Source organism: Neovison vison, chromosome 6, assembly GCF_020171115.1.
Source record: "Neovison vison isolate M4711 chromosome 6, ASM_NN_V1, whole genome shotgun sequence".
Classification (NCBI taxonomy): domain Eukaryota; kingdom Metazoa; phylum Chordata; class Mammalia; order Carnivora; family Mustelidae; genus Neogale; species Neogale vison.
In genome coordinates, this window is record NC_058096.1 from 122,784,434 (window position 1) to 122,808,053 (window position 23,620).

At 38.9% G+C, this 23,620-nt stretch overlaps 1 protein-coding gene across 3 annotated transcripts in view; it reads left to right on the forward strand.

The window, feature by feature from the left end:
- The first annotated feature begins 15,612 nt into the window (after positions 1-15,612).
- Positions 15,613-23,620, forward strand: part of GOLGB1 (golgin B1) — a 124,527-nt gene continuing 116,519 nt past the window's right edge. For 2 of the 3 annotated variants that reach the window (XM_044252245.1, XM_044252246.1), the window contains exon 1: positions 15,632-15,783. The gene's annotated coding sequence lies outside the window, so the exon portion shown is untranslated. Of the gene's footprint in view, positions 15,784-23,620 lie in introns of all 3 variants that reach the window. The other variant, XM_044252244.1, reaches the window with a different exon arrangement.

The following is a 23,620-nucleotide window of genomic DNA, read 5'->3' on the forward strand; positions in this document are numbered from 1 at the left end:
CCTACCCACTTTGATGTGGCCTCTTCTCTATATTTAGTTGTGGAGTTTGTTCTGCCAGTCTTTGGGTTATTTTCTGGGTTATTTACATTAATATGAATAGTATTACTTAGTTGTATTTGTGGGACAAGGCAAGTTTAGGGTCCTCCTACTCCACCATCTTCCTCAGAAGTCTAATATTCTGAGTTCTTACTGTGGTTTCATTAAATAGGGTGATTGTCTGAATCATTGACCAGGTGACTGAAATTCATCTCCAGCCCTCCCTCACCTCCTAAAAGGTTGGGAGGTCAGGCTGATATGTGGCTCAAAGCATCAACCCTCTAATCACATAGTTGATCTTTCTGACATGATTTGCCCCCTATTCTGAGTCTTTAGCATAAACTCATTTGTGGTCCAGTGGCCTAACAGAAAACAAAATACTTATATCACTCAGGAAATTCCAAGGGTTTAGAAGCCCCACCCCACAACATGAGGCAAATTCCTCATTATAAAACATCCCCACACTTACTGTCTGATCTAAGAAGAGTTGTATTCTTATCCAGGCATAAGTAGTATCTACCTTAGTCTTTTCTATTTTATGCATGTCTGACATTAAATCAAAAATTGGGGCACACAAAAACACTAGGGTAGAAAATAACCTTTTTTTAAGAGATAAAGATTCAGAGATGACTTAAACATTGGAAATCACAGAAAGACCTCAAAAACTACTGTTAAGGGGCGCCTGGATGGCTCAGTGGGTTAAAGCCTCTGTCTTTGGCTCTGGTCATGATCCCAGGATCCTGGGATTGAGCCCCACGTCAGGCTCTCTGCTCAGCAGGGAGCCTGCTTCCTCCTCTCTCTCTGCCTACCTCTCTGCCTACTTGTGATCTCTGTCTGTCAAATAAGTAAATAAAATCTTAAAAAAAAAAAACTACTGTTAATATGTTAAAAGATATAACTCAAAAGTTGACAATATCCATAGACGGGGAGATTCACAGAGTTAGAAATGATTTTAAAAAGAAAGATCAGTGGAAATGTTAGAAAAAGGACAGTATTAGCAGTTAAGAATTCCTTTGAGAAGTTCATTAGCAGACCAGAACTGAGCAAAGAAAAGAGGAATTTGGGGCGCCTGGGTGGCTCAGTGGGTTAAAGCCTCTGCCTTCAGCTCAGGTCATGATCCCAGGGTCCTGGGATCAAGCCCCACATCTGGCTCTCTGCTCCACAGAGAGCCTGCTTCCTCCTCTCTCTCTCTCTGCCTGCCTCTCTGCCTACTTGTGATTTCTCTCTCTCTGTCAAATAAATAAAATCTTTAAAAAAAAAAAAAGAAAAGAAAAGAGGAATTTGACAATGGATCAATAGTAAATTTCCAAACAGAAACAAGAAGACAAAAGAAAAAGAATAAAGAAGGGATTGGGGAAGGAAGAGAAGAGAGCCTTCAAGAAACATGAAACAATATCAAATACTATGACATAGATGACTAGAGTACCAGGAATAGAAGAAAGAGAAATAAGGCAGAAATAGTTGAAGTAAAAATGGCCAAGAATTTTTTTCAAATTAATGAAACTACAGATCCAATCCCAGAGAACTCAAGCAGGATAAATAGCAGGAAATTATATAACAATTTTAAAACACACTTCACATTGCTTCAAATCAAAAATAAAGAGAAAATCATGAAAACAACAACAACAAAAAAATACAGAGGAAAGAAAAATGATGTGCCAAGGAACAAATTTAAGACTTTCAAAAACTTATCAAAAATAATGTAAGGCAGAATACAATGGAATAACATCTTTAGAATGCTGAAAAAAAATTATCAGCTGAGGATTCCATATACATCAAGAATATCTTTCAAAAACTGAAGACAAAGTAAAGATTTTTCTTTCCAGAAAAACAAAGCTGATTATATTCATTGGCACTGGACCTATACTATAAGAAATGCTAAAGGAAGTTCTTCAGACAGAAGGAATAAGATAGAAAATAGAAATTAGATCTCAAAGAAATAAAGAATGAGGACAATAGTAAAAATAAAAGTAAAATATAAAATGTTTATTTTTAATCAAAGTAAAATTGTCAAATTAGTAACAATGTATTTTTTAAAGATTTTATTTTATTTTATTTGAAAGAAATAGCAAGAGTGGGGAGGGGAGGGGCAGAGGGAGAAGCAGACTTCTGGCTGAGCAGGGAGCCTGACCTGGGACTTGATCCCATGGACCCCAGGATCAAAAGCTAACCCAGGCACTCCAGTAACAGTGTGTGGAGGCCAAGAAAAACAAAGCTGTATCCACCTCGAGTCTAGCCCTGACATAAGTACAGCCATCTTGACAAAGCAAAAGCTGGCACCTTGCACCCCCTCTCTACCCGCTCCCCTCCCCTCGGTAGTATATGTGAACAAATAGTTAACTTGTAGAAATCACAATCCTGCAAGACAGGAGTCTCCCTCAGTTTACAAATGTCCCAGTGCTAAATCTCACTAACAAGGACGCTTGATAGGAGGAATCCCTATCAAGGAATTTCCACCAGGAAACTCCCAACTGTCTTCATGTTAGTGCCTCATTAGAGGGAAAAACGGCCTTGGCTTGATAATAACCAGGCCTCCAATATCTTGACAGTCTTCTTCACCCTGATAGCCCTTCTGAATATCCCCTTTGTCCTCATCCACCGCTGAGTCCACCCCTACTCTGCCTTTAAAAACTCTGTAATCTAGTTTGGGTCCAAGTCCGTACTCCGCTGTATCGGGTATACTTGGGCCCAAGCTTAAGCTTGTCAAATAAACCCTCGTGTGATTACATTGGTGTTAGCTCCTTGGTGGTCTCTCAGACGTGAAAACTCGGGCATAACATGTATTTGTGTTGTAACTTATGTGGAAGTAAATTGTGGGATAGTAGTAGGCCAAAAAAAGTTGAAGGAAATATAATTGTTAAGGTTTTAAAATTATACATGAAGAGAGATAATATTATTTTTAGTTTGACTATGATAAGTTGTGTATATGCACTACAAACCCTAAAGCAGCTACAGGAACAATAGAAGAAGAGGTATAACTTACAAGATAGGGCAGTTAAAATAGAATCATTAAATAACTAGCAAAGTAATAGATTTAAACCTAACTATATCAATAATATGCTAAATGTAAATAAATCATCTAGGTTTTGACTTTGAGAATTTTTTACCAAAAGTGTAGGTGGGAGATGAGAAATGTTTTTTAAACCTGTCTTGGCCCCTCTAAACTCCCTTTAAATTATGCTTATAAACTGACATATTCTTTCCTTAGTTCATTATTTTCTTATATCCTAACTTTGTAGGATATTTTTTCCTGAAAGTCTTATTTAGGTGAATTCATTTATCTAAATTCAAAAGTTTGTCAGATAAATTTTCACTCTACCAAATTTTTGAAGGTGATAGGTTTCTAAATAAATAATTTTACTACTATAATATAAGTTGCCAGTTTTCTAGTCTCCTTGCAATTTTTCCAGCCTATCACTGCTGCCTGGTCACAAAGCTAGTGCCACATATTGTTGGTTTTTCTCATGGCAGTATCCCATATCTAGCTATCAATTTCAATGTCATTCATTACTATATCACAAACTACTCCAAAACTTAGTAATTTAAAGTAACAACCATTCCATCCAAGATCAAATGCTATATTGACTCCCCCCACCTAAAATCTGCATTTGAATAAAATCCTTAGGTAATTCATATTTACATTAAATTTTAAGAAGTGCTGACCTAGGCTGCTTTTAAAAATTCAATTGTTGTGGCCCACCTCTAATTTAATTACCCTAGGGTGAGTACCAACCATCAGCGTTTTTTAAAAGCCCTTCAAGTGATTCTAATTTGCAGCCAGGGTTGAGAAACTACTACTTGTTGAGTTTTGGTATAGAAAGAAGAATATCCACAATTTTCTGAAAGGCTATTTAAAATGTACCTCTATTTTCTAATGACTTGAGGCTGTATTTTCTTCAAATGCTTTGAACAAAACAGCATATCGCAACAGATTGAATACAGAAGCAGATATAAGAATCCAATTTCTTCTCTTTTTTTTTTTTTTAAAGATTTTATTTATTTATTTGCGAGAGAGAGACAGTGAGAGAGAGCACGAGCGAGGAGAAGGTCAGAGAGCGAAGCAGACTCCCCATGGAGCTGGGAGCCCGATGTGGGACTCGATCCCGGGACTCCAGGATCACGCCCTGAGCCGAAGGCAGTCGTCCAACCAACTGCGCCACCCAGGCGTCCCCCAATTTCTTCTCTTAAGCCAAATTTTAAAGAGCTTTGCAAAAATGTAAAAAAGTACCCCTCTTTTCTTCAAAACTTTCACTGGGAAAACATACTTATATTCATAAAAATATTTTTATGTTAACAAAAGTATAATTTATTATTATACTTTTAAATGCATCATTAAATACATATTTTAATATTTTATTTAATGATATATTTATATTAATAATATTTAATAATAATTGTTTATTCTTTTTTATTATGTTTCAATACTAATATGGTAAACATCAGGAGAAATAAATAGTAGTTTGCTGAAGCCTTCTCTTACTGGTTTTTACCGAAGCTGATTATTAAGTTTTCAGGAATCTTATGAACTAATTGTACCATAAGAATAAATTATATAGCGAAGATTCAAAGATGTTGGAGTAGTAAGCACCCGGAATCTGTCCACTCACCTAGACAAAAATTGCACTGGCATAATATGTGTCATGTAACTATCTTGGAACTCCTGAGTCTATGGAAGTTTCTTAACTTCTAAGAGGAGGTCTGGAAGATAAATTGCAGTAAATTTTAGTCAATTTCAGCTCTAAGTACAAGGAGCAGCTGCCTTTCCCTCCACTTCCGCTCCCCACCCTGACACCCTAGCACCCTGGTAGGTGGCTTTACATGTTTCTGGAGCAGGTTGCATACAATTAGTCTGAGTCAGGGTGAGCAAGAAGGACCCTGTCCTCCAAATACTGGTGATCTGTGCTTTGGTCAATGATTGCTGCAGAGGTGCAGACAAAAACAGAATGGTTATTGTTGTTGTACTTACTCCCATTTTTGCAAGTCACTCCCCCTCTGGTTGAAGTGACTTACCGGGGACTTAAAGGGTTGGCACCCCTTTTTACCCTCCTCTTATTTTTTCTTTTTCTCCTTTTGGAAGCTGGACATTAAAAACGAGGACATTCAAAAGCCAGCTGTGCATGAGAATGGCCCATCCACTTTATGGAAACCCTCTTGAGAGCTTATAGAATGATGCCTCGTATATTTTTTTTAGTCTCTCAACTATGCATTATGCACTTTGAAGTGCTCAATTAGTAACTGTTAAATAATGGAGTTCTCAGCATTTGGCTAAATGTCTATTACATCAGATGTTTAACCCTAAGATGCAGCTGTTTATTCAATGAATATCTTTAAGCATTTATGATATAAAAGAGGATGTGCTAAATGCAAAAGACAGATACAGTATCTGGTAATGGAGCTTGTGTAGAGATAACATTAAACAAGTAAATGATTTAAAGTATGAGGATGATCATTTTGCAGGGAGTGATGTGAACCTGAGATCACTAACTTAGTCTTCGAGATGACCAGAAGAAGCCCCTTGAAGTGAACTGAAGAATGAACTGACCAGTTGGAGTAGAAATGCAGTATTCTAGGTAGAGGGAATATAAAAATACCAAGTATCCAACCAACTTACTATGAAGGAGGCACTCAGTAACAATTTGTTGAGTCTAGATTTATTTAGCACACATTAGGAGATCCAAGTTAAGTGCTCTGGGTGTTCATGTAATACAGTCTCAAGAAAAAACAATAAGCAGAATAGAAAGATTAATAAAAATTAAATTAAATTAAAACTAAAGTAATAAATATAGAATGAGTAAGTTAGTTTCATAGAATGCCCACACAACACATAGAAGAGAGTTTGGGCAAGCTCTCTCTAGAATGTGCAACTCTCAGCTCTACACAGGCATAAAGAGGAAGTCAATATCTTAATGGAAAAGAGTCTCTCAGGGAACAGAGACTCAACACCTGTGTCCCCATGGGAGTCCTGTGAGATGTCTTATTACTGCGTCTATAAATTATGCAGCCAAATCCTGCATTCATATTAATCAGTCTGTATTTCTTTTGTCCATTGGCCTAATTAAAATGTATGCAAGGAAAGTGAATGAGAAGATTGGTAATCTTGAGGGCTGAGAGAAATAAGGCAGAAGACAGAGGCTAGGGCTACATTTCTTTCAGGGATCAGAAGGGAAGCTCTTAATTGCTATTTATACAAAACTTCTTAATAATTTGATTTGGGTTCCAGATTGAATACACACTCCTGAACAGGGTGCTTAGTACTGTTAAGTAGTAAATGGATGAAATCCATGAATTGTTAAGAAATCTGATTAAAAAATCAAGGGGGAGTTTATTGAGTAGGACATACCTAGGACAATTTAGAGATAATTAGGAGGTCCATAAATTTTCTTATGATATTGCTGTATATGAAAAGCTTCACATTTATTAGTTATATCTGCAACGGAGGGGTGATTTTGTTAATCTTGGTGATGTTTTAGTGATAGAGTCCTTGGAAGTACCTAGGAAACATATCAGAGATATCAGTTTGATATGTAACTCAAGTTCCAGTGACCTCTTTGTGTTAACATAATTCATTAAGTATAGCTGTATCCTGAGGAAATTTTATAGCATTGGGGGGTTCTCCAAATGACATCCACTAAAATACATGATAAGATTCTTCAAACTGATGACCTGGAGAAATCCACGTCACAAAGCTTGCTTAGAGACCTGAAATGTATTCCTAGATCCTAGATCAAAAATAAGCCACATCCGTTCCTGCCTGGCACATGGTCTGTACTTAGTAAATATTTGTTGAATGAGTGTTGAATAAGAGCTTTGTGGTTATACCTCCTAGGAATTTTCCACACTTGATTTCAGATTCCTCATGCCCTTGGCTCTAGGTGGAGAAAAAAGTCACCATTTCCCCCCATATGACTTCCTCAAATATTTGTAAATGCTCAATAACAATTCATACAGAAATGTTATCTGACTTCTTGTGGCATGAATGCTGCTCCTCCTCCACAAAATACCTTACTTCATACCTTGGAGAGAACAAGCCCACGTTGAGCCATTCCCCACCCTTTGCTTACCATGTCTTTCAAGGTTTTCTGCCTGGCACCACATATTCCCTGAAGTACCCAGTCTGCTGATTCAGTGGGGGAATACTCTTAAAGTTAAAATACTCAATCAATTCTTCAGGAGCCTGGACTATTCAGGCCTTTGAGTCAAATAGCTCTAGTATCTCTAGATCCTGCCGACACAGTGGAAGTTTTAATAGTGATTCCTTCCTCAGCTATCCAAAGAGCAGCTTCCAGCCAGACTATGGCTGGGAGACAACCTTTCCATCTCCAGGGTAAGAATGGTTGGTCTCTTTATCTCTTCTGCTCTTCCATGTGCCAGAGCTCCTGCAGGGTTCTTGCTTATTCCTGCCCACATTTAGGCAAACTGGGACTGGTTGAAGATGTTTAGCTAGAGCTGAAAGATAGACATTGGGACGTTAACCTTTGTAGGAAAAGAAACTGGCAAGCTTCTGCATCCCTCAGGCATCTCTGGTGTCTCTGAGAAGACTAGAACGAGGAACACCAGCACATTCTATACTTATAACCCTTCCAAGACTCAACCTTCCATCCTTACTCCCCATCTCAGAGCTCATCCAGCAGGAGGAAGGAGGCACCTGCAGCTCCACACATAGAACAGGTCCCAAATCTCAATCTCTTCCATCCTCAAAGATAGATAAGGGGCGCCTGGGTGGCTCAGTGGGTTAAAGCCTCTGCTTTCGGCTCAGGTCATGGTCCCGGGGTCCTGGGATCGAGCCCTGCATTGGGCTCTCTGCTTCAGTGGGGAGCCTGCTTCCTCCTCTCTCTCTCTGCCTGCATCTCTCCTGCTTGTGATCTCTGTCAAATAAATAAATAAAATCTTAAAAAAAAAAAAAGATAGATGATATGCAAGATTGACCTGTGGAGACCAAAGCCTGGAGTAGGAAGAGAAAATACATATTAAGCATTGCTGAACAATCCAAGTTTTAAGGAGTACAGGTGATGAAACAAAAGTCATCAGATCTGTTCTCAGTTTTCCTAAAGCCAGCTCTCCCCAGGGTCTGGTGCCTTGTCAAGAGTGCCAACATTCCCAGGAGGAAAGTCAGAACAAAAGTCCTGATTCCTATAGAGAGCCATCTCTGGTATCTGTTGCTAGGAATCAATTTGTGTGAAGTTGTGTGAAGAATGACTACTGACAAAGATATAGAGACAAATGGTCTGAAATCTATGTCATATCATACTGGCCTCCTTGGGATACCAGAACAGATCCAAAATATTTCACAGAGGAACAATCCCACTGTCCTCAGCATAGATGGGACACCAGTTCCCATCTGCTACAGGTGCAATCGTCAGGTACGCAGGTTCTACTAAGAAAAAAAAAAAAAAAGAGAGAGAGAGAGAAGCATGAGCAGGAATACCTGTACTTCCCAGAGGAGACACCCATGACTTTTGATCTATGGGTGCCAAGAAATTCAGAGGAATTATCTTTTCTTGGGTTTTCAGTATGGGTGTTCAGTATATTCTGGATCCTTCTGGGGTTTTTGCTAATGTAGGGGAATGTAATCAATTTTTGCTAATGTAGAGGAAAGTTGCCCCGTGCTCTGCAGGACAAGTATAAGCAGATATTTTCATCCAAAATTCAAATCTCATAATTTAGACTTTACTTCTCCCTTAGGGAATCCTGATTAATGAGGATTTTATTTGATGGCTGCATTTAAATATAACTCAGAGAGACCAGCTTCGTGATAGATTCATACATCATCTATCAGGAGCTGTTTCAGCTGTTGATGCAGGCTGCTGGGTGCCTCTGCCCTAAACAGCTGCAGCTGGTACTCAGCCACATTCTCTTGCTAATTAGCCTCAGTTAGAAGATCTTGGAGAGACTGCAGAAAATGTTCTAAACACTGGCTCATGTTGGCCTCTGGAAAGGCTGTTCTGGCTCTGTGGCTCTTAGTTCTAGAGGCCTTTCTTTTGGACCAGCACTTGATGGCCCACTGTGGTTTTGACCCTCTTTTTCTTCAAAGACCCGAGGAAGCTCCCTTGAAAATAGCCTGTATTCTAGCACTTTTGTGTTTGTAAATAGTAGCTTTGGCTACTATTATTTATTACTATTACTATTATTTATACTAATAAATATGGAGAAAGAGAAGTAGTAATAACAAAGATAATCATAGTTAAACTAGAGACTTTTTAAAACCTTAGTTAAGTGGATTTTGCTAGTTTTTTTGTTTGTTTGTTTTGTTTTTGTTTTTACTTGGACGTAAATGTTACATTAGTTTCAGGTGTACAACATAGTGATTCAACAACTCTATATGCCATGCTGTACTTACTACTGGCCACCATCTGTTGCCATACAACACTGTTATAATGCCATTGACTATATTCTCTATGTTATACCTTTTATTCCCATGAATTATTCATTCCATAACTGGAAGCCTGTATCTCCTACTCCCCTTCCATTTTGCCCACCTCCTTCCATCCCTCCTTCTCTGGCAATGATCAGTTTTTCCTCTGTATTTGTGGGTCTGTTTCTGCTTTTTGTTTGTTCATTTCTTTTGTTTTAGATTCCACATACAAGTGAACTCATATGGTATTTATCTTTCTCTGACTTATTTCACTTAACATGATGCTGTCTAGGTCCATTCATGTTGTCACGGATGGTGAGATCACATCTTTTTTATGATTGAGTGATATTCCATTGTATATATATGAATCATGCTAGTTTTTAAAAATTAGCTAGGAAGCATCCCATTTCTATATTCCGTGTAGATTATCTAGCATGGGAAGTATCCATTCATTGAAAATTCCAAAAGTGTTTCCCTGTAAAACTGTCTGGGCTGAAAAAGTATACTTAGTTCAAGAAAAAATTAACAACTTCTTAATATTTTCTGTATGGTAATGGGCTGTCAGGATTTTCTACTTTTTTTAAAAGCCAAATTTGAAAATATGTGTACACACACACACACACACACACACTTCTTTATTTTTAGTAATTTTAGGTGTATAGAAAAAATTGAACAGATATATGCTTTCATATACTTACCCCCATCTTCCCAGCACCCAGCAATCTCTCTTTTTATTAACATCTTGCGTTAGTGTGGGACCTTTTTTGCAGCTGATGAGCAAATATCAATACATTATTAACTAAAGTTCATAGTTTAAAGTTCACTCTTTGTCTTACATAATTCTATCGATTTTGACATGGGAATGTCATGTAACCACCATGATGTAGCATACAGAATAGTTTCACTCCGTTAAAAAATCCTCCTGTGGGGGCGCCTGGATGGCTCACTGGGTTAAGCTGCTGCCTTCAGCTCAGGTCATGATCCCAGGGTCCTGGGATCGAGCCCCACATCAGGCTCTCTGCTCAGCATGGAGCCTGCTTCTCTCTCTCTCTTTCTCTCTGCCTGCCTCTCTGTCTACTTGTGATCTCTCTCTGTCAAATAAATAAATAAAATCTTAAAAAAAAAATCCTCCTGTGCTCCACATGTTAATTCCTTCCTGCCCCTCCAAACCCCTGGCCAGCCACTGATCTTTTTACTATCTCTAATTTTACCTTTTTAAGATTGTCATACTGTTGGATCATAAAATATATAACCTTTTAAGACTGGCTTCTTTCACTTAGAAATACACATTTAACTTTCCTAATGTCTTTTTGTGGCTTAATAGCTCATTTTTTAAAAATTAGTGAAAGATATTCCATTGTGTGGATATACCACAGTTTATCCACTCACCCTTTGAAGGACATCTTTGTTATTTCTAGGTTTGGGAAATTATAAATAGAGCTTCTATAAACATTTATGTAAAGGTTTTTATGTAGATGTAAGTTTTCACCAATATGAGTAAATACATAGGAGCATGTTTGCTGGATAGTATGGTAAGTCTATGTTTAGCTTTATAAGGAAACTGCCAAATTGTCCTCCAAAGTACTGTACCATTTTTGCAGTCCCATGAACAATTAATGAGAGCTCCTGCTGCTCCACATCCTCACCAGCATTTAATGTTGTCAGTGTTCTAAATTTTTGCATGTCTAATAAGTATGTGGTGATATCTCATTGTTATTTTAATTTGCAATTCCCTAGTGACATATGATGTTCAACATCTTTTTATAGGCTTATTTTCCATCTATTTATCTTCTTTGGTGAGGTGGCTGTTTAGATGTTTTGTTTACTTTTTAATTGGATTGTTTTCTTAGTTATTTGTATATTTTGGATACTAGTCCTTTACCAGATAGGTGTTCCTCCTAATCTGTGGTTTGTCTTTTCATTCTCTTGGCAGAGCCTTTCAGAAGATTTTCATTTTAAACAAGTCCAACTTATCAGATCACCCCCCCAACACACACACACACACACACACACACACACAGCCTCCCAGAGTCCATGCTTTTGGTGTTGTACCTAAAAAGTCATTGCCAAATCCAAGGTCCTATATTCTAAAATTCTTATAGCTTTACATTTTACATTTAAGTCTGTGGTCCATTTGAGTTAATTTTTGTGAAAGGTGTAAGTCTGTGTCTATATTCATTTTTTTATATGGGTGTCTAATTGTTCCAGTACCATTTGTTGAAAAGACATTTCATCACTGAATTGCTTTTCCTCCATCAAAGCTCAGTTGACTGTATTTGCATGGGTCTATTTTGGGTTTCTCTTACCTGTTCTGTTGATGTATTCTTTCTCCATTACCACACTGTCTTGGTTACTATAGATCTATAGTAAGTCTCGAAGTCAGCCAGTGCCGGTCCCCCAACTTTGTCCTCCACCTTCTTCTCCTTTATTCTGTGTTCTGTTAGTTATTCCAGATTTTTCTTCCCATATAAACTTTAGAATTAGTTTCTTTTTTATTTTTATTTTTTTTTTAGATTTTATTTATTTATTTGAGAGAGAGGAGGTGAGAGAGAGCATGAGCGAGGAGAAGGTCAGAGGGAGAAGCAGACTCCCCATGGAGCTGGGAGCCCAATGTGGGACTCGATCCTGGGACTCCAGGTGAGGGTTTTGTTGTTTTTGCTTTTTATTTTTTCTTAGTTTATTAGGGGATTTTCTACATATATAATCATGTTCTATAAACAAAGATAGTTTTACTTCTTCCCAATCTGTATATCTTGTTTTACATTACATAGAAATTCCTGTAAAATGTTAAATAGGAGTGGTGATAGAGGATGTACTTGCCTTGTTCCCAATCTTAGGGGGGAAAAACATCTTTTTTTTTTTTTTAACCAGTAAGAATGATATTAGCTGTGAGTTTTTTGTAGATGTTCTCTATCAGGTTGAGGCAGTTCCCTTCTATTCCTAGTTTTCTGAAGGGTTTTGTTTTGTTTGTTTGTTTGTTTGTTTGTTTTGGTATGAAGGGCTGTTTGTGTCAAATTTTTTCATCTATTGATATAATTGTGTGATTTTATATGTTTTTAAAATTATTGTCCCCCAGAGAGGATTGTTTAAAAAAATTTGTTTATGTGTATGTGTGTGTGTGTGTGTGTGGGAGAGAGAGAGAGAGAGAGAGAGAAAGTGTGTGTGCGTGCACTCCAGGGAGAAACAGACTCCCCACTGAGCAGGGAGCCTGACTGGGTGAGGGGGGCTTGATCCCAGTACCCTGAGATCATGATCTGAGCCAAAGGGAGACTCTTAACAAACTGAGTCACCCAGGTACCCCAATTTTATTTTTTTTGTATATACATTTATTTATCCTATGTTTCTCAAGAAATTTTTATTTCTTTCATATTTTAAGATTTATTGGCATACTTATACATCAGATTCTTATGAATTTAAACATTTATTCATTTAACAATTATTTATTGAACACGTACTCTGTTGAAGATACTACCTTAGGTACGAAGAATACATTAATAAATAAGGCTGCCTGAAGGTTTTGGGATACATTTTTATTTGGCATAAGGAAAGGGGAGAATGAGGAGGAAAAAAAGTGGAAAACAGAAGACCAAGAGGGAACTGGGTAATAGTAAATCAGAGAGGATGTGAAATTTCCTGTCCCCAAATTGTTATCACTGAACTCTTAATTGAGGAGTGGTCACTCTGTAAGGGACAAGTAATTGAGTGATGATAGGCTTCTGTGATTTCTGTAGTCCCTAACTGCTCTAGAGTTCAGAATAATATCCAAACCCTTCACCATAAAATATCACACACCATTTCATGACCTACTCCTTGTCTACCTGTTCATGTTACTCATGTTTTTCTTCAGATAGTCCATGCACATGCTGCTCCATTTGCCTCCACTGCTCTGTTCTCTTTTACCTGATGGGTCAACTCCTAGTTACCTTTTATAATCTTGATCACTTTCTCAAGGCCCACACTGCTTTCATTAAATTGCATTCTTTTTTTTTTTTTAAAGATTTTATTTATTTATTTGAGAGAGAGAGACAGTGAGAGAGAGCATGAGCGAGGAGAAGGTCAGAGAGCAAAGCAGACTCCCCATGGAGCTGGGAGCCTGATGTGGGACTCGATCCCGGGACTCCAGGATCACGCCCTGAGCCGGAGGCAGTCGTCCAACCAACTGAGCCACCCAGGTGTCCCACATTAAATTGCATTCTAAATGACTTCCAGTCCTTCAGTGCCCTCAGTTCAGCTCATTAACCTCCACCCAGCATTATTATTCCTTCCTATGCCTAGTGATCACTGTAATTCTCACTGAATGACCACTCTGTGCTGACCCAAGTATGAAAGGCAGGGCCTTAAGAAGACATACTTACTAGACAGACAATTTTCTAATCTCTTCTCCCGTAAGAAAATTTCATTCTGTTAAAACTGAAGATCTGGGGGCGCCTGGGTGTCTCAGTGGGTTATAGCCTCTGGGTCCTGGGATCGAGCCCCATGTCGGGCTCTCTGCTCAGCAGGGAGCCTGCTTCCCTCTCTCTCTGCCTCTGCCTGCCTCTCTGCCTACTTGTGGCCTCTGTCAAATGAATAAATAAATAATCTTTTAAAAAAAAGCCCTGGAAGATCTGTTCTAAGGCTGAATGTGGAAACAAGGAATTTGGAGAAAGACAATGTTTGTGTATGGTTCCTATTTTCTCTGAGATAAAAATTAAGTACATCTGCTGGGAATGTGAAGAGGATGTTAAAGGTTTGAGTAACTGTTGTGGAAATTGGGAGAGGAAGCTGAAAACACACCAAAGATTTGGGGGTGTGCTGAGGATGGATTGAAATTGGAAACTGAATGTGTAGAAGTAACCATCTCCCTTATGTCAGATTTTCTCCTGCAGCATTCTGTATTCCAAATTTGGGTAGGCGTGAAGACTGGTGGGTGCACTGATCCAGGCTTTCCTGGGTGGGTACAATCAGGGATAAGAGAATACAATGTACTGATGAAGGACGGCAGCTTCGGCATTTAATAACTTCAAATCCTGGCTCTGGCCCTCATTATGTGAATTTATGCAAATTACTTAATCGTTTCAAGCCTTATTTTGTCCAGTGTAAGATGATGATAATCATACTACTTCAAGGATTCCAAAGATACTGAGTGCTCTACTGCATACTGTTCTGGGACCTGGAGGGAGATACAGTTGAGATCAAGAGACAATAATTCCTGTTCTGTGGAAGGAATAATTTAGTGAGGAGAGAGAAAATAAAGATAAATGAAATAAAGATGGCAAAGTGCTTAGGGAAAATATAAGCAGAGAAAGGGTATAGTGCATGCAGAGGACTGCTATGAAAGGTGAGTAGTCACGGTAGGCCTTAGTGAGCTGATGTTTGAATCTCAAAGAGTTACGTAAACATTAGCGTAAGGATGCATATAGTGAGCTAGCAATAAATTCAAACTAATGGTCTTATTGTGAAGAGAACCTGAAGTCAAGGGAGCTGGCTTTCCCCTCTTTCCTTAGGCCTTAAGGAGAGCACGCATGATTTCGGTGACAATTACTGGAGCTTCTCACTGACTCCCATTGCAGACCTGGGACCTCAAATCTCATCTTCTGCTTAAGTCCCAGCTCAAACGTCACTCCCTCGGAGGCACTTTTCTAGTAGTATTCCCTATTCTCCCACTCGTGTCCTTAGAGACATCTCAGATTCTCTTTCATGAAGCTGCCAGGTTCTAGTCCGAGTTCTAATCTCCACATCACCATTTATCTTTGGGTGACTCCCTTTATTCCGGTTCTTATTTTTTGTCAGTAAAATGAAAAAATCACATTCGACCACCTATTTTGGGGTTCTTGATATTTTACGATTCTAAGAGCAAAATCCATATCCCCACTCCCTTCTCAAAGCTCATTCAACAATCCTATGACACCTGGTACTCGCAGTACGGGGCTCCGCAAAAGCCCAAGCTGTAATCTAGGCGAGTCACCACCAGCAACGCAAGGGCACTGGAGGGAGCAACTCATCCCCTTCACACCGCTTAACACCTGACCTCCCGCAGAAAGCCCGCCCTCCCGGCATTTCCGGTTCTCCCGCAGATCTTCTTCCGGAACACTTGCTCACGTTTGACTCCGCCCCTCCTCCACTGTTTAGAGACCATTGGCTCTTTCTTTGAGGAAGCAGAGAATTTCCTGGCGTTGATTGGTTTCCGTCATTGTTGATGGGTTAGTTACAAACAAGGCGTGCCTGGTCTCCCTGGTAACGCTCCGCCGGTAGCCGGGATTGGTTCATTCCCTAATCCCATCTTCCGTCCCAACTGCGAGTGGTTGAGTCCCTTGACGGGGCGCGGCGGTGGTAGGTGTCGCGGACCGGATTCCCGAGCTGACGTGGCTTAAATTTGGAACGGGGCAGCTGGTGCCTCCGGCCGCAGCCTCTTCCAGGTGAGTGAGGGATACTTCCCACCTCTTCCCTTCCTTGAGTCTTTTTAACGGTCACCCCTGCGCAGGGGCTGCGGAAGCGGCCACTCTCGGGTCGCTTCCCTGCCCTTCTTCCTGATTCAGTCCGGAGTCCGGCCCTACACACGCCTCCTCTCACCTACCAGGCCTACTTCTAGTTGCTCACAAGCAAACTGGCCCCGTCGAAGGGCTTCGGGATCTCCCTGCGCGGCCTCGAGGCACATATGCGCGGTCAGCCCCCGACCCAGGACGTTTCTTCTCCGGGGGCGACGGAGGGGCTCTCGGGTCAGTCCTGTCCGCTCGGCCTCGTTCCGTGAGCGGCCTCTTTAGGCCGCCCTAGTTACGCAGTAGCTGACGTCGGAGAGAACCTGCCCGGCCCCTGCGTTCAGGCCGTAAACAAACTTTGTGTCGGGAAAGAGAGGCGAGACCCAAAGGAATCAAAGCTCCTGAAGGCGGAGATCACAGAAACAGTGGAGCTACAACACAAAAAGGGTGCATGTCAAACGATCCTGGTAATGAATTGCTGGTGAGATTCGGGGAGAGGAATGATCTTGGCGATGCCATCAGCACTAAAATCCCAGGAATCAGAGGTGGGCAGGCAGTTAGAGGAAAGGGAACCCTGAAGAAAGTTCTGGAGGAAAAAGAACTTGATATTTATCTGCTTAACGAGAGTGCTGTGTAGGGGGAAGGGGAGGGTGAGTCCCCTGACAAACGAGGAATATATTTGTCTGACTTATTTAAAGAGTTCCAGTTGGTCTATGGGGAAAGGACAGTTTAAGTGTGGGACAGAGATATTTAAAGTCACTGCATAAGTACTTTCACTTTTGGCGATTGTTAGAAGCTTTCCGAGCTTTTAAAGGATCTTAAAGTTCTTTGCAAGATGGCAGTGGAATACTCTGTACAGAGAGTCTAGGAGGCCTTTCCAGAAACAATTAAATTTGTATGGTCAGAATGACTATGACTAGTCAAACCCAGTAAATGTTAGGTTGGAAATGGCAGGATTTGGTCATAAAATAGATACAGGAAAAGTTGAAGAGAACTAAAAAGTTGCAAATATTATACACTGATCGTTTCTCAGCTTTTAGTTTTCATCCCTTGACCATGGAGTGAACATCTAATGCTTTCCTTCTCACTGCATTACATTTGTTTAACCATATCCAGTAGTTCACAAACATTTTTACACACCCTATCAATAAAACATTTTTAAGCAAGTATATTCCAAATATATTATATTTAATTATGGATAGTAGTGTGCATAGCACAGTAAACATAAAGACAAACACATTTAAAAGGATGGAAAGTAAATTCTTGCCCACTCTCTAGGACACTCCCAACCCAATTTGGGAACCACATAAGGTTGTTTACATATCTAAGGACCTTCAGGCTGGATGGGAGAACCTTTTTTTTTTTTTTTTGGACCTCCATTCTTCTGGGATAGAACCTCCTAAAAACCATCTTTTTTTTTTTTTAAAGATTTTATTTATTTGCCAGACAGAGATCACAAGTAGGCAGAGAGGCAGGCAGAGAGAGAGGAGGAAGCAAGCTCCCTGCTGAGCAGAGAGCCCGATGATGCAGGGCTGGATCCCAGGACCCTGGGATCATGACCTGAGCCGAAGGCAGAGGCTTTAACCCACTGAGCCACCCAGGTGTCCCCATAAAAACGATCTTTAGGTGATCATTTTTTTCCCTTCTGTTTGACTCTTAAAGGCCCCTCCTTTCCCCCCCTTTGCATTAATGGATTACTTAAAGGGATATTGATTTTACTAATTTATAAAAATAATAAATCATTCATAAACTTTTTGGTTAAAAAAAGTATAAGGAATAAATCATTTGGAACTTATCTCATCACTGATCATTACATACCAGTCTTTTGTTAGGAACCACTACATAAAAAAGAGGCTAGGCTCAATAACACTATATTTTTAATTAAGCCATGTAAAAATCAGCAATATGTATTTTTGGTAAAATGAAATTCAGTAAAAAAATATAATAACAAAAATCTCTTTCTTCTCTAGCTCCTGACCTTTTTTCCTGTTCTCTTTGCTGAAGTAAGGCGCTATAGATAATTTCTTGTTTCTTCTTAAGAAACTTTCTGATCATACTCAAGTACATATATCCTCCTCCTTTTTCCCTCCCACAAGTGGGATCATGATACACATACTGTTCTCCAGCTTTCTTTTGCCACTTAATACTATATTTTCCTCTATCCATAAGTATTAAACTACCACATTCTTTTTTTTAATATCATCCCTTTTATTTACTTTTGAAAAAGATTTTATTTATTTATTAGTCAGGGAGAAAGAGAGGGAGAGAGAAAGAGAGCACGTGCACAAGCTGGGGGAGTAGCAGGCAGAGGGAGAACCAGGCAGGGGAATGCAGGGTTCGATCCTGGGACCCTGGGATTGTGACTTGAGCCGAAGGCAGGCACTTAACCAAGTGAGCCACCCAGACATCCCTAACCTACCTCATTCTTTTAAAAGGCTATGCAGCATTCCCTGTAGAAATATGGAAATATATTTAGTGTGTCCCCTATTGATGGACATCAGGTTGTATTCAGTATTAGACATCACAAACATGTACATATATCCTTGTGCCCTTGTGTGAATGTATCTATGGTATAAACGTGGGATTCTTTGGGCCATACCACTCTGAATCATTTTATTTTAGTTTATGTACTGCTCAAAAAAGAGTACTTGTAGAAGTATAAGTATTTGTAAGTATATGAGTGCTCTCATGGCCCCAGCTCTATTTAGGTGATCATTATTCACTGGGGCCAGCCCAGTGAATAATGTTGGGTGATGAGGTTACTGAGAAAATAGATATCTTTTGTTTATCTCTTCCGACCTAGAAGCTTTATGGAGCTTTGTGACTAGTCAAATTAATCTCCTTTATGTTATAGTTTACTCCGCTTAAAACAGGAGATATTGATAGTACATCCTTGTTGGGTTTGTTTTAATAATAAAAAAAAGTAATGAGGGCGCCTGGGTGGCTCAGTGGGTTAGGCCGCTGCCTTTGGCTCAGGTCATGATCTCAGGGTCCTGGGATCGAGGCCCGCGTGGGGCTCTCTGCTCAGCGGGGAGCCTGCTTCCTCCTCTCTCTCTGCCTGCCTCTCTGCCTGCTTGTGATCTCGCTCTGTCAAAGAAATAAATAAAATCTTTAAAAAAAGAAAAAAAAAAATAATGAGATAGATTAAGTTTTTATATGTAAAGCTATTGAAACAGTACTTAGTGTGTAGTGCTGTGTATATAAATTATTAACCACCATTTACTTCTAAATTTATTAATGAATAAATATTATCTTTTCATTTTGTAATTGTAAAATTATGTCATAACATTGGATATGCTTTTCCCCTGCTATCTAGCATCATATCATATCCTCTTAGATCCTCAAACTGATTGAGAATCATACTGAGAATTTAGAAAAACTACTGAGGCTTAACCAAGTACGCATTAAATAAATTAGAGGAGTGGCTTGGAGAGCTCACCATTTTCTGTGTTGTTTCTTTGGGAAAATGTGATTTAAATTCCAAAGCAAATAGATGAGCTCCCAGGCATGCACTGTCTTCAGTTATGCCTTTATTTTCCAAAGCCTTTGTACTAAGTTCTCTGTGCTTAGAGGCATGCCTTATATTTCTTTTCATATTTTTGTGGCTCCTGGCATTATGCTCCATGCCAAGTGGGTATTTTGAGAATAATTATATATAGCAAGAAGTGAAGACTGTGAGAAAATAATACTTATGAAATTCCAGGTGCCACCTCAACATACAAGTGCTGAGATCCTGTGGCAGCATTTGTGGAAGGTGTGGCCAGCAATGACTTTGAAAGATTGTTTTATTTGCCTAAGTGTTTTATTGGAGGTTGGCCATTGCCTGAAGCCCTTTATTTTTCCTTTTCCCAAGTTGGTACTCACGATTCTGGTGCTTTATAAAACAGTAGCAAGAGCATTTTTTGTCCAACAGTCACATATATTCCTTACATAAATTTCTTACTGTGAACATGAGTGTTTTTCCCTTTACTAATTTTTATATATGCTTTTGTTCATATCTGCCCTATAGTGAGCCTAAAAAGAGGGAGAGATCCATCCTCCTTCATTTCGCTTAAGCATGACTAATAGTGTCTCTTTTGCCCTCAAATTCTCTACCTTTGAACAACCTAAAGCACTTAACTGTGCTTGAGATGCCTTTCCCAATTACATTTCCATATTATTCCTTTTATGTCAACAGCTATACAAATAACTCTTGAATCATGGAGTCATAGTACTGTTCATTAGAGTGCTTCTTGTCAGTCTTCTTCATTTGAAGATAAGGAAACTGTAAAATAACTTACCCAGCAGAGTATAGCCTCTTTCTTTTGGAGCCAGAACTGAAAACTCAGTTCCTGGCTCCTGATTTGGTGCTTTTTCCACTATACTACCTACCTTTTCATGGACCTCTTGGATTATTGAATCACTCTATGAGAAACTCCTTTTACTTTGACCTGAAATGGTACATCTTAATAGTGATCTTACCTCACTTACCTCACTGGTTTTAAACTGTTATGTGAGAAAAGTAACCCACTTTTGATTCTAAGAGCTTTTTATCTTACTCAGTAATGCTTATTTAGCAGACAGCTTTTGAAATGTATTAATTTCTCTGTCAGTTTTCCTTATCTTAAAATGGCAATGATGATAATACTGATCTTGTATATTTTGTGAGTATTATAGAGAAATGTATGTAAAGTGGTACATATTGCTTGGTAATTGTTACCATTACTATTATTGTTGTCCTATGTCCATGTGCAGTAATTTTTGATAGAATGCTGGTGAAGACACACTCTCCTAGGGAGGATGAATGAGAATCTCACACATGGTAGTGGTGGATACCAGTGGTGCGGGGGAAAGGAAGATGGAGTTTTAGTTTGAGAAAACATTCAGGGTTTTAATTGTGTTTGGAAAATGAAAAAAAAATTACTTTCCCAATTGAAATTACATAACCATAACAATGTTCTGGGCTAATGGGGAGATATGAAAGTTTTTATTTAGGTCATACCACCTTGGATGTGTACATATGTGCATATGTTTCACATTTCTCTAAAGGGCCTATGGTTTTAAAATGGTTGCAGACATTGTCACAATTTCTGAAATCTCAGTAATTTTCTATTTAGCTCTAAAGGTAGTAGCAGTAGCAGTAAGATCCAGACTCCTTAAAGCAGAAAGTGTGGGTGCAAATAGCACGGCTATGATAGAGGAGAGATGGAGGTTGGTTGGAGAATTTGAAGTGAAAATTATGGAAAGTGGCCAGTGATTAAGGTATTTATAGGTCATGGTTTGTGACCAGTCCAGGGGTTAAGTCCAGTAACTCGCTTATGGACAGCTCTAGCTATTAATTGATTTTTTAAAAAGACCTTTTTATTATAAAACAAAACTCAAGTACAAAAAAACACACTAAAAAGTATATAGTTTGATGAATTATTAGGAAGTAGGCATTCTTGTCATAACTCTGAGCTCAAGAAATCTAACTTTGTTAGTCATCCAAGAAACTCCTCCATGTTCTCCTTCTTTTCATAGAAATCATTTCCTTGTGGTTTCTCTCTAGTTTTATCATCAAATGTGAATCTTGCCCCCCCCCACCTTTTAACTTGTTATATATTAAGTCTTTTCCCTATAATTTCTGTTGAAGAACTTGGATTTTTTTAACCTATGGAGTTTCCCACACTTCGAAAATTTCACTTTCATGGGGCAATGCAGCATATTCCTATGTCCTTTGCATTTCTTGCAAATTAGCATCTGGATCCAGAGGCTTCTCCAGACTGAGGTTTGATCTCCATCAAAACTATGGGTTGTGGTATAGTCTTTTATCAGAAGGTTCAAGATATTTTTTTTGTTGTTATTATCAGTTGTTGATGCTCAATGTCTACATCCATGGATTCAAAAGGAGATGCAAAATAATAGACTAAATATTCCAGTTCTACCATTTTGTTTCCATTTATTAGCTGGAATAATTTTATATGGAGATGGATCATTTATTTATATTTGGTTCCTGAATTGTAAAGTTCAAATAGAAAAGACCAGATAAATCCTTGACTCGGATAGTTTTCAAGATACTTAGTTTAGATGGTGACTAGTTTAATATTATGAACTTGTTGAATTAAATATTTTTCATGGGTTTCAATATATTGCAATTCCTACTCTTCTTAGAAACTCACTTATTCCTTTGGCCTGTGAGAACCAACCCAGTTTGGCGTCCAGGTCTCTTGACATGACTCCAGTTAATTTTTTAAAAAATATTTTAAAAAACTTTTTATTTTTTTAATTAACATTTAATGTATTATTAGCCCAAGGGTACAGGTCTGTGAATTGCCAGGTCTACTACTTCACAGCACTCACCATAGCACATACCTTCCCCAATGTAAATAACCCCACCACCCTCTTTCTACCTGCACCCCCCAACCCCCAGTTTGTGTTGTGAGATTAAGAGTCTCTTATGGTTTGTCTCTCTCCTGATCCCATCTGACTCTAGTTAATTTTTGATAGCTTCCTTACTATTTTGTATCACAAGATGTTTCAGGCTCATTTTGTACATTTCCTACTGCAGAACTGGTAGCTCTTTCTCTAAGAAGCTCTGCTATTTAAGAAAAAAGAAAATTTAATGGGAAATAGCATTGCAAGATGCCAATCTGGCACTAGAGATGTTCATTGCTTCTCAGTTTGTCCTTATTTTTAAGGCTTTTCGGTGGACAGAGCTAGGAAAATAGAAGTACTAAAGTAAAAATACCTTGTAAGTTCATACTGATACTTTCAATCCAAATTCAAGATCAGCTTTTATCTTGAGGTTCTTAATTTCTTCTGTTTTATACCTGTATTTCCTTTTTTTTTAGGATTTTATTTATTTATTTGATAGACAGTGAGAGAGGGAACACAAGCAGGGGGAGTGGGAGAGGGAAAAGCAGGCTTCCTACTGAGCAAGGAACCTGATGCGAGGCTAGATCCCAGGACCCTGTCATCATGACCTGAGCCAAAGGCAGACGCTTAACGACTGAGCCACCCAGGTGCCCCAACCTGTATTTCCTTTTTTCATACTGAAAATCTGATAGAATTACTATGCCTGTTAGTTGCTCATTTACTTCAATTCCACATGACACATACACAGTTGCCAAGGAATAACTGTACCGATATACCACCACTAATTTTGGTTATTGCAAACAGTTCTAAAAGGTTTTTTTTTTCTTTTTGTATATGTTATTCACATTCCTCCCAGTTTTTCTTTACAGTAGCCATATGTATTGTCAGAGCATATAATCATTAAATATTATGTTCTCTCCATCTCAGTCTTAGTTCTACAATTAACTCTGTATTTAGTGCTTACCACCAGTCTTTATGATGATGATTTTTTTTTAAGTTATTTATTTGGAAGAGAGAAAAAGAGAGCATGAGAGCGAGAGAGCATGAACGGAACGAGAAGGTGAGGGAGAAGCAGACTTTCCACTGAGAAGGGAGCCAGGTGCAGGGCTGTATCCCAGGAACCTGGAATCATGACCTGACCCAAAAACTGATGCTTAACTGACTGAGCCACCCAGGGACCCCATAATGATGTTTTTTTTTAGTCATTTTGGTTGTCTCAAGCCTTCTCTTTAATAGATGCCTTAGGAAAGGCTCATGGGAAATTTTATCATGAATTTTCTTGCTTGCTTTTAACATTCTCTCTGTGTTTTTTATATCTGAAGGTCATTTTTGCTGAAAATAAAATCCTTGGCTCACATTTTCTTTCCTTGAATATCTCAAATCTGTAACTCCAGTTTTTTTCTGGAAAACACATTGCTATTAAAAAGTCTGAGGGTGGTCTTCT